Genomic DNA, 16,910 nt, shown 5'->3' with positions numbered 1-16,910 from the left:
CAGGAATAGTACCTATGCCCCCTTCACTGTCAGCGGAGTCTTAACCACAGGACCACCAGGAAAGTCCTCCAAAATTTTATCACCCCAAACAGAAACTCTGTACCCATTTAGCAATAACTCCCCACTCCCAAGCCCCTGGTGACCTCTGTCTCTAGGAATTTCATGTAAGTGGAATCCTATAGCATTTGTCCCTTTGTGACTGGCTTATCTGACTTAGCACAGTGCATTCAAGTTTCATCCACACTGTAGCGTGCATCAGAACCTTACCAGCCTATGGTGAACCATGGTCCATTACGTGGAGGGACCACATTTTGCTCATCCAGTCAACGACTGGACACTTGGGCTGTTTCTACTTTTTGCCTCTCGTGACTAGCGCTGCAGTGAACACTTCATACAAGTGTCTGTTCAAGTGCCTGCTGCCAATCCTTCCACGTATACACCTCGGAGTGGAACTGCTGCGTCACATAACAGACAGTTTTTTCATAGTTTAAAAGGAAAAAATTAATTTTTTCCTGATTATAAAAGCAAGAGGCATTCATTGAGGAAACTCTGAAGAATAATTATACCACCCAAAGAAAACCACTGTTAATGTTTTGAAATATGCCATTAAAATCTTACAGTCTAGTTATACACATACAGAGTCAGACACGGATGGATATTTTCACTGACACCAGCTTTTTCCCACTTGACATTATTTTAGGAGCATGAACTCTGCTGTCATTAAAAGTTCTTCAGCGACATCACTTAATATCTGAATAGTATTTTATCAGGTGAAGCATAACTTTCTTAACTATTCCCCTATTTAGACTAGTCCCCATTTTTCATGGTTATAAATAACATCAATCAACATCTCCATGCATTATTATTATTCTGGTGGACTTCTCTGATTGCCATCAGATGATATATTACAATAACTGGGTCAAACCACATGAACACTCTTAAGGTTGATAAAGACTGTACATCTGGGACTTCCCTCATGGTCCAGTGGCTAAGACTCTGCACTCCCAATCAAAGCAGGGGACCCAGGTTCAATCCCTGGTCAGGGAACTAGATCCCACATGCTGCAACTAAGAATTCACATGCCACAACAAAAGATCTCACAGGCTGCAATGAAGATCAAAGACCCTGCATGCTAAGGATCTTTGGCAACTAAGGCCCAGCATGGTCAAATGAACAAATACATATTTTTTTAAAAAAGACTACATCTGTCTTCCATCAGTGTCATATCAATCTGCCTTCCCACCAGGAATGCTAAATGTAATGCTTTAATGCAAAAAGAACAGAAATTATTAAAATTAAAAATTGTAAAAGTTATAATAAAATATTATCAAAATTAAAATAGAAGAATAGAACTGTTTTTACACTGTGTGTGGTAACAACTTTCTTTTCAAGAATGTAAGCACAGTGGGGAAGGAGACAGTGGAACAAACTGAGTGAGCAGCATTGAAGCACGCACATCACCATATGTAAAACAGACAGCTGGTGGGGAGTTTATGTACAACATAGGGGGCTCAACCTGGCGCGCTGTGACTACCTAGAGGGTGGGACCGGAGGGAGGCTCAGGATGGGGGGACGCACACACACTTGTGGCTGATTCACACTGCTGTACAGCAAGGACCAACGCAACATCGTAAAGCAACTATCCTCCAATTGCAATAAATTTTTTAAAAAAAGAATGTGATCAGACTAGATGATCTGAGAAGTTAGCTTCTATCAAAATAAGTTTTCAAATGGAAATCCCTATTCTAAATTAACAGACCTGCTAAAGCACTAATACATTCACATAGAGACACATGGAGAGAAGGATTTGTATAAAACCACCTTCTTCCTTATAGTGGCCCCCATTTCCCAATGTTCCCCTGTCATTTTCACCCAAACTTGGATAGATTTAAAGGCAACTCTAACGCCTACAACATTTACTTAGAAAAATCCAGAGCTTGGGCTTGACTAGAAAGGGCAGGTCCACCCTCCACCACTTTACCAACAAACACATTAAGAAACCAAACGGTGATTTTAAAATAAATCCCATGAGTGACACCCACTTGTCACTTAGAGACAAGCTCCATCCCGGCCAGGGTGGTGGTTTCACATGAACAGGGAACAAGCCACACCCACAAAGCGGACCTGGGAGTCACTATGCAGAAGGTAATTCCCTAAACTTCCCTTCCACATCAGCCAGTGAGGGTCAAAACCCACCAGGGACTTAGGTCTATGCTACAGTCCCAGCGGCAGGACCAGTGACCAGGGGGCCCAGAGTCCCCGCAGATGCGCTCCGGAGACCATGCAGCCCAGAGCTTCCAGTGACAGTCAGCGGGAGACACAGGATCCAGTACTCAAGTCCACTAGTCCACTTGGTTTTGGCCAGAAAACGGTGTTTTGTTTCATTTTGGCTTTTTTGTCCTCTTTTGGTTTGCTTTTGAATTTTGAACCAGATGCCAATCTTTAAAAAATAAGAGCTTCCCACAAAAATCCACATCTGGTTCCTCTTAAAATACCCGAAGATACCTTAGGCCCACGCTGAACCCGTGGCAGCGAGATGCCAGAGCTGAGCGGCGGCTCCCCTGTCCGACGTGGGGTGTGGACCCACAGCCCATCTTCCTGACCGCTCAGGACCCCAATACTGCCGCCCTTGACCTGGAGCTGGAGGGCCTACGCTCTGCAAAACGTTTGCTCTTATGACCCCTGTCTGATGGGAATAATGTGTGGTTATTTTTCAAAAGTCTGCAGATCCCATGGCAACTAATAAAATCCAAATTACTGAAATGCATAACTGAACTCAGCCTACCTTGTGCTGTGAGGTATCCCCCGAAACAGCAGACACTCTCAAGTATTAAGTAGGGAGGAGGAACTCACAATTTTTATTTTACTAATAACAAAAAAGATTAGAGACTACTCAATTAAAAAGTCTGTAGGACATCCCCAGTAGTCGAGTGGATGAGAATCCGCCTGCCAACACAGGGGACACAGGTTCGATCCCTGGTCTGGGAAGATCCCAGGGCAACTAAGCCTGAATGCCTCAACAAGAGAAGCCTCCACAGTGAGACACCCACGCACCTTAATGAAGACCTAGCATAGTCAAAGGTAAATAATTTTTTAAAATCAACTATACTTGAATAAATTTACTTTTTAATTGAAGGAGAGTTTTGTTGTGCCAATCTCTCCTGTATAGCACAGTGACTCAGTTATACACATACATTCTTTTTTTATATTCAAAATAAATTTAAAAAAAAAAAACTTCTTTTAACTTCCTGCCTCCTGTGTACAAAACATGAGGCTTCCTATTATGGACACAATAATAAGTAAGACGTGGCTTCAGCATCATGGGCAGATGCACAGACCTGCCGTGTGAAAGTACCGCCACAGAAGGGGGCAAGGTGGAAACAGCTCCTGCCCGTGTGTAGCACATGAGCCGTTCTCAAAGGACAGAGCACCTGGGACCCCCCTGGTGGTCCATGGTTAGGATTCCATCCTCTACTGCCAAGGGCACAGGTTTGATCCCCGGTCAGGGAACTAAGATTCCCACAAGCTATACAGCACAGCCAAAAAAAAAAAGACAGCATCTGCCAGGGTAGGGGGTGCAGGGGGTCAGACAGGAAACGAGACGGGCGTGGGCACTGGGGCTGAGGACTGGGCACCACTGTACTACAGCATGTATCTGACTGGAGATCATGGAAAGTTGCTAAGAGCTTTAAGGATTCCACTGGCTTTGGGACAGACCCCATGGAGGCGGTGCTGAAGAATACAAGCGTGGGTTCAGGGAGGCCAGTAAGATGATGACCATGAGTGTCCAGGCCAGAGTGAGGAGCATCTAAACCAAGGTAAAGAGCAGGAAGAACAGGGTAGAGAGGCAGCGAGTGCCCAGATGGCTGTTTAAGTATTGGACAGAGAATGAGACAGAGTCACAGAATCTCTGGCTTTAGCAATTCAGCGGATGTCACTGCCATGAACCCAAGACAAGAAATATGAGAGCCATGATTAAGGAGTGAGGGTGAACAGGGCTTGGGGCTAGGAGGATGGTGGAAGTCTAAAGATGGGCAAGATGTGAAATCAGCCCTCCGAACAACCTCACGAGGCAGAAGAGACTCCAATGTAAACACTCCACGGACAGAGCCGAGTGTGAAGGCCAGGGAGGAGAGACAGACGAGACTGCCTTGGGTTGTGCTCCCTAGAAGAAGGGCCTGCTGTGGCAATTCTTGCACCAGTGGGTGCTGGAGAAAGAGCCCTGAAGAGAAACTTGTAACAAAGCAAGGGAAGTTGCATGGACAGGAAAAGGTGAGGGCTGACAGCAGGCCAGCTGCGGTCTGATCTGGCAGGGAGCCCCGGAGTTAACTGGACTATAGACTTTGTGCTGCCCAGAGGCTAAGGGCTGGGTTTTATACCCCAATCACTGCCATCAGTCACTGATGTCAACCACTCACTACAGGGCACCCCAAGGTAGGGAATGAGATGTTTCCTTCCAGACGTCTGCAGGGTATGGAGCTGCTCTCCAGCAAGGCAGAATCTTCCAGCGCAGGATCCAGACGTGAGGTGTTAGCAACTGGCCCTGCTGCAGCCAAGTTGGGGGCACACAGGGCCAGGAGAGGGGATCCAGGCAGGGTACCAACAACATCTGCTGCAGAATCCACTCCAGAAGTCCATGAGAACAACGCCGAGAGAGGAGAAGAGAGAAAGGTCCTTCTTCACCAGGAATCTTTCCATCTTTCCATCTCCCTGGAAATTGGCAGGAGGTTAACAAATTTACCTCCCCAAGGTGCTTGAGCACCTCTGAAAAGCCTCGAGCATGGAGTGCAACTTTACAACCCAGGCTGAAGGCTGCTCTCCCGGGCACTGGAGTGTCTGTGCCCTGGTACAAACAGCAGCCCGTGGTTCCACCTGCCTTCTGCCCAGGAGCCCTCCAGCCTGAGTGGATTTCCCTGACCACACCCGAGCAATAAACAGGCAGCTATCCTCAGCCATATAACTGACAACATTCCTCCAGTTTTTATGGTGCTTTTTATGCTCACCTTATAAAGTTTCATGTTTTACTTTCCAGGTTTCATTGTGTGCACTCAATGTGTCCCAGGAGCATGGCCAAGCAGTTTTAATTTTCCAAGAAGTACTTCTCTGCCTCTCCTTTCCACTACAGCACAGCTGAGAGATTGGAAAAGGCCCCCAAAGCAAGATTTCTGGGCAACCTGAACAATCTGCTCCCAGATATTCAAGCAGCGATGAGCTTCAGGAGAGCTTCCAACACCCTGGCTGAAGCCCCAGACCCTGTCTTCATGTATTTAGAGGGGACATCTCTGGCAATACAAAGCTGAACAAGCAAATTCCAAAGGAGTGAAATGAACCTTATAAGAAAAGACTATTTGATTATCCGAGGGCAGAGGTAGAAGGTACTCTGTAAGATGCCAGGGAAATCCTGAATCACTAACCACATCCAAAAGGAAACTGATGCTCAAATCAACTAATTCATTAATTATAATTTACCCTTTGATTAAACTCACAGATCAAGTTTCTGACAATACTAGGTCAGAGTTTTGTGGAGGACAGGTTGGTTTCTTAACCAGCACAAATCTGCCTCAATTGTCTTTCCTAAAATACATGCATTAATGATTTCATGAATAAATGCACTCATCAACAGGAAAACCAGGTGACTGAAGGTTACAATAGCAATAAGCTACCCTTACAGAACACCATGCACGTGCCCAGAACTGTGTAAGGAGCTGGACTGTTTATCCTCCTCTTCACACTTGGGAAAACGGTGCAGGAAGCACTAAAGGATACTGAATCCCTACCTCACACCACACACACAAAAGTCCAAAAAGATTAAGGACTTAATTCAGAAAGGTAAACATCCGGAACTTTCAGCAGAAAATAAATAATATCCTTCTAAGGGGAACCCTCTTACACTATTAGTGTGGAGGTTCCTCAAAAAACTAAACACAGAGCTACTGTGTGATCCAACAATCCCACTCCTGGGCAGATATCCAGACACAACTATAATTCAAAAAGATACATGCACCCCTATGCTCACAGAAGCATTATTTACAGTGGCCAAGACATGGAAGCAACCTAAATGGCCATCAACAGATGAACGGATAAAGAAGACATGGTGCATATACACAGTGGAATACTACTCAGCCACAAAAAAGGAAATAATGCCATTTGCCGCTACACAGATGGACCTAGAGATGATCATACAAAGTGAAGTAAGTCAGACAAGAGACAAATACCATATGATGTCACTTATGTGTGGAATCTAAAATATGATGCATGTTTAAAATGAACTTACATATGAAACAGAAAAAACTCATAGACCCAGAGAACAGACTTGTGGAGGGGGTGTGGGGGAGGGTTGGATTGAGAATTTGGGATTAGCAGATGCAAACTATTATGTATAGGATGGATAAACAGCAAAGTCCTACTGTAGAGCACAGGGAATTATATTCAATACCCTGCAATAAACTGTAACAGAAAAGAATATGAAAAAGAATATTTATATAACTAAGTCACCCTGCTGTACGGCAGAAATTAACACAACATCATAAATCAACTATACTCCAATCTTTTAAAAGAGTGTATTTCTAACCAGAAGAGAAAACACAGAAATCCTGTCACAGTAAAATTAAGAACCTTTTGACCTGAGGTTGCCATCTGTGGACTGACTGGGTTTAGATCGGAGCTGGGAGCTACTCGTAGGGGAAAATCTGAGTTGTCAGTTGTGCTGTGGGTTGATGCAGTGATCTGAGAATCAGCAGTTTTTAAAAAGTAGGTCTCTGCAGGAAATTCTACTTATGTGTGTTTGTGTTTGCGTCCCAGGCGTCTGAGATGAGCCTGCCAGGAGTGATGGCTGTTTCTGTCAGTGAAGGGAGCAGCTGTCAGCATTGGGAAGCATAATAAAGATAACACAAAAATAATAAGAATTTGTTTTCCAAATGCATCACAAATAAAGTTAAAAGACAAGCTACCAATTAAGAAAAGCTATCTGTAACCCATATATCCAACAAAGGGCAAGTACTCAGAATATACAAAGAACTCATAAACTGGACTTCCCTGGTGGTCCAGAGGCTAAGACTCCGTGCTCCCAACGCAGGGGCCCCAGGTTCAACCCCAGGTCTGGGAACTAGATCCCACATACCACAACTAAGACCTGGCACAGTCTAATTAATTAATTAAAAGAAAAACAAAAACAGGGTTTTTTTACACTATAACATAAATAACCTACTAGAAAAACATAAATAACCTACTAGATAACTGAGCAAAAAGACACAAGCTGGAATTTCACAGAAGAGGGGAAAAAAATGATTCCTGAACAAATGAAAAGCTGCTCTCTTTCTGAGAATCATATATACACAAATTAAAACACCAAGGAGCTACTATTTACACCCAGTAGCTTAGCAAAATTAAGAAGTCTAATCACAGACATAAAAAACAAATGCATGGTTACCAAACAGGAAAGGGAGAGGGAGCGGGGGATAAATCAGGAGTTTGGAATTTACATATACACACTACTACATATAAAATAGATACATAAAAAGGTCCTACTGTATAGCACAGGGAACTATGCTTAATATTCTATAACAACCTATAATGAAAAAGAATCTGAAAAAGTATATATATATGGGTGTGTGTGTGTGGTGTGTGTGTGTGTGTGTAACTGAATCACTGCGCTATACATTTGACACTAAAACAGCACTGGTCAGCCAGTTATACTTCAATTTTTTAAAAAGAAAAGAAAAAATAATCACCTATTCATTCTATGACAGTATAAAACTGCAAACTGGAAACAAACTGTAAATAAATGATTTTTTGGATTATATGCAGTATTACCAATCTGATTTTACTGATGAGGAAACTGAGGTTTAGGGAGGTAGGATAACTTCCAAGCAAGCAGGTAAATGAAAGTAACAAGGCTGGGCTTTTAGTTAATGCCCAGACTTTTAACAGTATGCTAGACTACAAGGTTTCCACCAGGAAGAAAAAAATTACAGACAATTCATAAGATTCAACTCTTCTTACAGAACACCTGTGCCTTCCAGGAGTGGTAGGACATAAGCAGCATTTGTTCAGGATTTCTCAGCTCTAATGTCACAGTTTCGGGGTTTTTTTAACATCTTCTTAACATGTGGTTATACTGAACAAAATCTTTTTTAAAAAAATAGCAGAAAAAAATCCTTTAAAATTCAAGGAAATTTGCAATTTAAAGAACACCTACGATGAGGCATCTTCATTTAGTTTTTCAAACGCAGAGAGGATCCATGGTGAGAAGCCATGCCATAGTGCACTGATGGCTGGGCTGAGAAATCATTTTACGAAAAAGGTGATAAAGTAATCAGGTCCTGGGTCTTCTTTCCTGGGCTGGCTCTCAGCTTTCGAGCTCTGTCTCACACCTCCACACTCTAAGCAGATGTGTTCCCTCCAGAAAGAGTTTTTTGCCTACCACACCCAGAGCTGGTGCCCCTCCACCACACTCCCTCAGTACCCCAGGACTCCACACCACGTCCGGAGTCTCTTTCCCAGTCCACTGCTCCCCAAGGGAGGGACCCACCAAACACCGCCAAGTCACATGTGGCAGATGGTGAACAACGACCAACCAACCAACCATCCTGCCATGACACCCATCCACATACAGGGAGGGTGGGAATGGGAAGGACGTGGCCACTACAGCCAGACTGCCCTCTGCTCCAGTGTCCATTTTGAGATCAGCTGGCTCAGCTCAAATAAGAAGATCTTACTAAAACCTGCCTGCCTTTGGTGATTATTAGGATTAGCGGCGATAATGTATGTGAAAATGGGTCCCCATGTGATTTTAAACTGCGGCTTCCCATTTAACAATGGGGGTGGGGAGTGGGGGGCTTCCTCAATGGCTAAGCAGGTAAAGAATCCACCTGCAATGCGGGAGATGCAGGTTTGGTCCCTGGGTTGGGAAGATCCCCTGGAGGGCATGGCAGCCCACTCCAGTATTCTTGCCTGGAGAATCCTACGGACGGAGGAGCCTGGCAGGCTACAGTCCATGGGGTTGCAAAGAGTAGGACATGACAAGCAACAGCACGAGCATGTGGTGGTGGGGCTGGGGTCACATTCTGCTTCAACTGGTCCAGGACAGGAAGGATTTCGTAACATCTTCCCCAGCACGTCTCCTGTGCAGACAGGTTCCAGAATCCCTGTGCAGGAGAGAACGAGGCAGGTGCCAGCATGTACCCCTGCGGTATCCAAAACTCGTCACGTCACTTAATAACCTGGCCCCAGAGAGTGGGCGCTGGCTCCTTATCATCCAGTCGCACCAAGCTTTCCCCACCCTCTTCCTTCTGCCCCTCAAACATTTCAATGACCTTGAAAAAAGATCTGCCTGAACTTTCAGATAAGTCACGTGTGTGTGTGTGTGTGTGTGTGTGTGTGTGTGTGTGTGTGACAGAGACAGAGAGATGGAGGACGAGAAAGGAGGAAAGAAGGATGGAAGGGAGAGAGAGCAAAAACTTAGGGACAGGAAGCAAGAAAGTGACTCCTTTTTCCATCAGAGAATTTAGCAACTTCAGCTTCTGGTTAGTTCATTAACAGAAAAGCTAAACAGGAATTTGTTTTCAACTCCAGCTGTTACACCCAACTGGTCTTATATTTCTAGCACGTACTCAGCATAACGAAATCCTCAACAACAAAAATCATTCAGATTTTTTGGGGGGCAGTGTAGCATGTGGGATCTTAAGTTTCCTGACCAGGGATCAAACCCACTCCTCCTGCTTTGGAAGCATGGAGTCTTAACTGCTGAACCACCAGAGAAGTCTCATCCTTCTTTTAAGCCTAAGACAGTCAAATGTCAAAGGTGCCCATCCACCAGCCCTCCCATTCCTCCTGCACATAAAGCCCCACTGACAGGAGTCTCAAGATGGGAGGGAAACCAATCAGAGAGAGGATGCCCTGGCCAAAATGCTGAGACTCTTAAGAGAGTGGCCCAAAGGCCTCTGAGCCCCTTTAACTCTAACTGGCTACAAAGAGCCTTTGTGCATTGACGCCATCCAGCTGGAAATGAGAAATAAGAAACCACCTCCAAATTCCATGAGGAAGGCTCATCACTGCTTTGCAGCAATGATTTTAAAGCTGCTGGCTCAACAATAAGAAGCAATCAGTGCCCGATAAGACATGACTACACAGACAAGCCCCAACACGTTATGCTGACTAGAGGAAGCCAGGCAGTAGTGAGTACCCCCTGTCTGGTTCCATTTATATGAAATATTAAACTAGGCAAAACTAACCTCCAGTGGGAGAAAACAGAATGGTGGCTGCCTGTGATGGGAGGGGCTGGGGCACCAGAACTTTCTGGGCAGGTGGTAATGTTCTGTACCTTGAGGGCTTTGAGTAGCAGGTGTATGCAGTTGTCAAAACTCAGCAAAAGTACACTTAAGATTCATGCATTTCACTGTGAAATTTTACATCAGGAAAAAAAACAGCAAACAAAGATCATTAACGATATTTGTTCATGATAGGCATGTTAAAATATTTACAGGGCAGTGTACTGACATTGGTAATTTACTTAGAAGTGCATAAATAAATAAAAAGGGGACTTCCTTTGTGGTTCAGTGTTTAAGACTCTGTGCTTTCACTGCCAGGGCCCAGGTTCAATCCTTGGTCAGGGAATAAAGATCTTGCAAGCTGCACACCACAGTAGAAAAAAAAGAAAGAAAGGAAGAAAAAGAAGATGGGTTGATGAATGGATACATGGGAAGCTATGTGCTAAAGCCGGTATAGTCAAATGTTCATCATAGGGGCTTCCCTCATGGTCCAATGGTTAAGACTTTGTTTTCCAATGCAAGGGATGGGGGTTTGATCCCTGGTCAGAGAGCTAAGATCCCACATGTCTTGAAGCCATAATACCGGAACACAAAACAGAAGCAATATTGTAACAAATTCAGTTAAAGGCTTTAAAGACGGTCCACATTAAAAAAAAAAATCTCTGAAGAAAATTAAAATTTTAAAAATGTTCATTATAGAACCCAAATGATTGCTATATGTGTGTTCCCTGTACAACTCTTATCAACCTTCCTATATGTTTGCAATTTTTCATAATAAAATGTTCAGGGAGCTAGGGGAAAGTTAGACATACAGAGGGTGAAAAGGGTAAGCTAAGGCTAAGAAAAAGTACAGAAGCTACTGTCCTTACTGGAGTTTAAGGCAGCTGTGAGCTGCTCAGACAAATGGAAAGGAGAAACAGGGCAATGCTGAGCGCAAGAGCAGTCATTCACTGGGCAACCACCACACATTAGAAGTGTGTGTTAGACAGTCTGCTGACTCTGCCATCACCATCTCCCTGCAGGGAAGCATATTATCATTTTATAGAGAAGCAGATTGAAACTCAGAGTGAAGTAATAACATACCTGTGGTCATGAGGCTGGAAACTGGAACTAGCTCTGCCAGCCTCAAAACTCCAGGGCTACAGAGGAAAAAGCAACACGAACTCAGCACTTCTTCCCTCTTTCCAAGGTCAGGACCATACCAAGGGCACAGGCACGGCCGACGGCCGCTCCTACCCAGCAGTGCCACCTGCCACACAGTGGGTAACAGCACTGACAGTTGCCCTGAATTCCAGTCACTGAATTCTCCCAACAGTCCCCATGAGCCTCCCACACTCAACCCTCCTCCTGCTCTCTGTACTGCAAGACTCTATCTACCCACCAGAAGTTTAGCCATCATCTCTGTGCATACACCCTGATTCACAAATATTGCGAAGTTCAGCAACATCCAAGTTTTCCAGCCCACCCACCTTCCTACTCTGCAGAGGTTAGAAAGTTAGACACTCCCTTCACTGACTCCCTTGCAGCTAGATTCTTCCAAGGAAACACACTCAAGCAAGATTTTTCTTTTTTGGGGGGCGGCACGGGGAGGGACTGTGGATCATTTTAAAAGTCTTTATTGAATTTTGTTACAATATTGCTTCTGTTCTTTTTTATGTTTTTATTCTTTGGTCACAAAGCATGTGGGGTCTTAGCTCCATGATCAGGGACCAAACCTGCACTCTCTGCATTAGAATGTGACGTCTTAGCCACCAGACAGCCATACAAGATTTAAAAGGTAGAGGGGAATGACAAGAGACAGCAGCTACAGGTTAGGTCAGAACTTCCTGCAAAACAGTGGGAGGGGTGTCTGTTGCCTTGGAGCAGCTGTGCAAAGGGTTTAGTGTTCTGCCTCTAGTGTCAGAGGCACTGGGGCAGAAGTGAGTTAGAATCATGTTATGGTTGCAGTCTGGACCTAAGCTGTGTCATTGCTGAACATGAAGCATTGAAGCCTGGTTCTCCAAGAGATACTTTAAAACTATCCGATAAATCACCTGTCGCTTAGAGGGCTTAGAAGCAAGCTACTCTCTGTGACAAAGATCCTAACCTTGCCTGTGAGCAGCTCTGAGACTGCCTCCCAAGTTACAAGCCTACACCACTACCTGCCAGGTAAGAAAACTCCCTAGAACAGGATGTCAGCTTCCCACTTTCCATGTTGGAGGGACGGCAGGAGAGGACGAAAGGAATAGATAGAATACATGACAGTCTGTCAGCTTCTAGGAATACATGCACAGACTCCCAGAAGAGCAAACCTAGAAGAGACTTTCAAATATCCCAAGGACAAGAGAGCACACACAAAGTGAAGGCCTTTCAAGGACCCTGGGCTGGGATCTGGAATAAAGCAGGTCACTCTTGGAGGCCACTTCAGTGGGTAAGGATGATCTCATTCAAAAGCCATGTTGGCATGGTGATTTGCGGACAGTCTAATGATGTACAAAGGCACGAGATTTTTTTAACTATCACAGTTTACCCAGATGTAAATTTTTTTTTCCCTCCAAAGAAATACCCTCAAGGGCTCCTGGTTTATTGTCATTACCCAAAACCTTTAGCTCTGTTGAGACAAATCCATCTGCTCCATGAATGGTTACAAGACTGGGAAACAGCTGAAACCAAGTCAGGGCCATTTTTAGTCAAAAATGAGGTAAGACCACAAAGCAGCCAGAATTCTTTTCTGTGGCGGCTTGTCACTGGTTCTGAAGGCAATTCTAGGGGGGAAAAAAAGAAGAGCTTTCAAAATAATTTCAGCAATGGCAGCATTGTTGTAAAAAGGACTCCTGCCATTCTTGCATATACATATTTGGGAATTCATGTTTAGGGAAATACATCTTTAGAGTCACATCATATAGAGGGAAACTAAAGTGTGGTCATTGTTTCTTGGTTTATTTTGTGTGCACCAACCAAGAAGGAAAAAAAAAAACCTGCTACAGTCTAGCTTCTGGAACTGTTGGCAAGGGTGCAAGCAGACTCACGCCACCCTGAAACCTGGGGACCACAAAGGTGACTTAGAGCCACAGGGTGACTTTGGCACTGAATGGCCCTGTGCCTGAGTCACTGTGATCCTGGCTTAATTTCTTCTCACAGGTGGCCCTGTGACTACTGCTCTTTTGCATGGCTTACGTAAAGAGTGAATTATAACTCTTTTATTGAAAAAGGCTAAGACAAAGAAAATGATACTGCGCCTCACAAATCAGTCCTTAAAAAATCTTCTCTGCCAAACCTCACTTATACCTTTTAGGGTTTACTAGATCTCAATGTACTTGCACCTGTCAGATATGTGGGTGCATCTTGCTCTTGAATAAAACCAACTGGTACGCATACACATCAAGGCTCTGCAAAAGTAAAAGCACAAAATGACAGGACTCAAAAGAAATGTACAAAAATGAAAATACAGTGGTATGATCCCAAGAGCAGTGAGATTCAGGGAGACTTTTTTTCCCCAAAAAAGCCATTTGGTTATAATAACTGAGAAGTTATTGAAAAATGATACAAAAGCATCTTTCTAACCATGGGTTCTAAATCTCAACTGAGATGTTTCTGTCCTGAGGACTGGATTCTCCCCTCCATCACCCATAGAAACCAATGGGACTTCAAATCTTGTTTTCTAAAACACCACTAAGCCAGAGATCAGCAAAAAAAATGACCCATAGGCCAAATCTGGCCCACCATTTGTTTTTTGTAAATAAAGTTTTATTGGAACACAGCCATGCCTGTTTGTTGATGTACTGTCCATGGTGCTTTCATGCTACGATAGCAGAATTGAAATTACTTACTATCTGGCCCTTAACAGAAAGAGTCTGCCAACCCCTGCAATAAACCAAAGTAAGAGCCACTGTCCTACATGGAGAGCACCATGAGAAATGTTCCTCAAAGGTCAAATACCATCGCAGGGGAGCCAGGGTATGGTCCAAGACACCATTCTCCAAGAGTGGAGGAGTGTGGGACTTTCCTGGTGGTGTAGAGGTTAACCATCTGCCTTCTGCTGTAGGGGGCACAAGTTCAATTCCTGGCCTGGGAACTGAGAGCAACATGCCTCAGAATAGCTAAGCCTGAAAGCCACAAGATACCCATGCATCGCAACAAAGACCCAGTGCAGCCAAAATATAAATAAATAAAGTTTTTTTAAAAAAGAGTGGAGGGGTGTGCAAGAGAAACAAACATGTGACATCTGCCAGCACATCAAGGTCAGGTAGAACCACTGCCAAATGACCAAAGAATACTCTGTCCTAAAGACCTGAGAAGAAACACCAATCCCCAGGGAAAAGTCTCACATGTGTAATGCAATGTAATCAGATTTAGCTAGGTACCTTTCAGAATTCAGAAGTGCATCTTCTATTTTAGCATCACCAGAAAGAGTGCATCTACCTACAGATAGATTTGAAGCAGTTGTAAAGCTGATTTATTCATAATTTGGAAAAATAAAAGCAACTACTAAAGCCAGTTCTCTTTGCAATGCAAGGAACTCCCTGGAAGTTCAGTGGTTAGCACTTCGCACTTTCACTGCCAAGGGCTCTGATTCATCCCTGATCAGGGAACTAAAATCCTGCAAGTTGCATGCCCAAAAGAAAAAAAAAGTGACTTATTCTTTGCAATATACTAGAGGAAATTAACATCAGGCTCAGAGATAAGATATCCCAACACAATCTTTTAATACCCAGGGAACACAGGGTTCAAGAATAGCTCTCTTCACATTTTGAAATTATTCTCCATCACTCAAAACAGCTAATAAATAAACCAAAACACTGAATGAATTTCAGGGCACCAGCCAGATAATGAGAAACCACTGGGTATTCTTTGCTGTATAACAAAACCACAGGGCAGAAAGATCCTATTTAGCATCACTTTTCTGGAGTTTTTCCAAAATTGTCTCAGAAGCAGAGAGCCAGTTTCTTGCTCTAACTGTCACAAAGCCAGAGTATAACTTTGAACTAAATGTCATCTCTTGGGGCTGCTCTCTTACCTGTGAGATGGGGGCAAGTTCACTTGAGGATCTTCAGGGTCCTGGAATGATGCCCAGAGAAGGAAAATGTCAGCCTCCGCCTGCCTCTTACTGTTTATTTCTTTTGGAAAACGCTTCCAGAAAAAGACAATGGTAAAACGTCAGGATTATTTCTGAGTTGTAACATGTGGTCACAGAGTTACTTAGAATCAGATTCTCTTAAATGCAGAGAATGAAAAAGTTGCCTATCAGTTAAGAAGACCAAAAGTCTCCCTCCTGGGGATCAGATGTATTCCACGGTAAAAACAGTTCTTCCAAACTCCCTGGCACAGAGGGGACCATCTTAGCGTTCGGCTGAAAATTTTAAAATTACACAAAAAGCTTCCATGAGCAACAAACAGATCAAGATCCAGTGATCCTGCAAATCAGGAGCCTCGGAGATTCCTTCCTGAGCTTGCTTTTGGGTTTCATCAACCTAACCAAGCACTCTCTCCCTGGAACTTCCCTGGTGATCCAGTGGCTAAGACTCTGTGCTCTTATTAATGCATGGGATCCAGGTTCAATCCCCAGTCAGAGAATTAGATCTCACATGCCATAACTAAAGACCCCATGTGCCACAACCAAGATCTGGCACAGTCAAATAAATAAGCAAATATTTAAAAACAAATAAATAAAACACCCTCCTCATGTGGCTCAGGATGTCAGAGGTACCACATAAAGTAAGGCTGGGATCAGTCACACCCCGCTGGTCATTCAGACCCTCATATACCCTAATCAAGTTCAACAACATGATGTAAAATTTCTTCCACTTTTAATACAGTAAAATTTATAATGTAGTGTTAGTTTCAGGTGTGCAACAAAGTGATCCAGTTATACACACACACACACATATATATATTTTTTCAGATTCTTTTCCATTATAGGTTATTACAAGATACTGAATATAGTTCCCTGTGCTATATAGTAGGTCCTTGTTGGTTATCTCTTTTATATACAGTAGTGTGTATCTGTTAATCCCAAACTCCTAAACTGTCCCTCCGTACCCTATCCTCTTTGGTAGCCCTAAGTTTGTTTTCTATGTCTGTGGGTCTATTAACATGATATAAAATTAAATTAGAACCCTGCATTCAACTCACATTCAGGATAACAAGAGCATTTGCATCAATTAGGATCCTAAACAGACTATGGAAATGAGATGCAATAGGGGAAAACAGTTTAAATATTTTGTTGTCTGGCCAAATTTCTAACTCAGATCCAATTGACCAAAATGAGAAAGCAAGGCTACAATGGACACCAGAGGGTTGCAAGTTAGTTTACATAACGCAGCACTGCCCCCCCACCACCGCAACCCCACAGCTTGCAACGATCCAGTTCCCAGTAAGAATGGGAGTTTTGCTGCTCTGTCTCCCCTTCATCGGCTCAGAAACCAAGTGTCTCTGAACCTTCCTGACTTCTGGAAACTGCTACAAGAGACTATGTGACCACCTCTCTCCCTCTCAAGGGTATAGCCCACGTTCACTCACTCACTCACACACACACACACACACACACACACACACACACACACAAGGTTGCTCTCCACTTGGGAGAAATTAACCACAAACCATTCTCTTTAATCCTTCTTCCTCATTTTGAAAAGAAAATACACTCCAAAGTCCAAAAATAAC

The 16,910-nt window shown here is 43.7% G+C and overlaps 1 protein-coding gene across 4 annotated transcripts in view; it reads right to left on the bottom strand.

Moving 5' to 3' along the window:
- Window positions 1–16,910, bottom strand: part of OSBPL10 (oxysterol binding protein like 10) — a 308,456-nt gene that overhangs the window by 264,536 nt on the left and 27,010 nt on the right. Inside the window, exon 1 of one of the 4 annotated variants that reach the window (XM_043443185.1) lies at window positions 15,265–15,759. The exons of the other annotated variants lie outside the window; for them this stretch is intronic. The gene's annotated coding sequence lies outside the window, so the exon portion shown is untranslated. Of the gene's footprint in view, window positions 1–15,264; window positions 15,760–16,910 lie in introns of those variants that run through there. 4 annotated transcript variants of the gene reach the window in all.

Source organism: Cervus canadensis, chromosome 22 (genome assembly GCF_019320065.1).
Source record: "Cervus canadensis isolate Bull #8, Minnesota chromosome 22, ASM1932006v1, whole genome shotgun sequence".
Lineage (NCBI taxonomy): Eukaryota > Metazoa > Chordata > Mammalia > Artiodactyla > Cervidae > Cervus > Cervus canadensis.
Note: the sequence above shows the minus strand (reverse complement) of the source record. Positions and strands in the feature narration are given on the sequence as shown.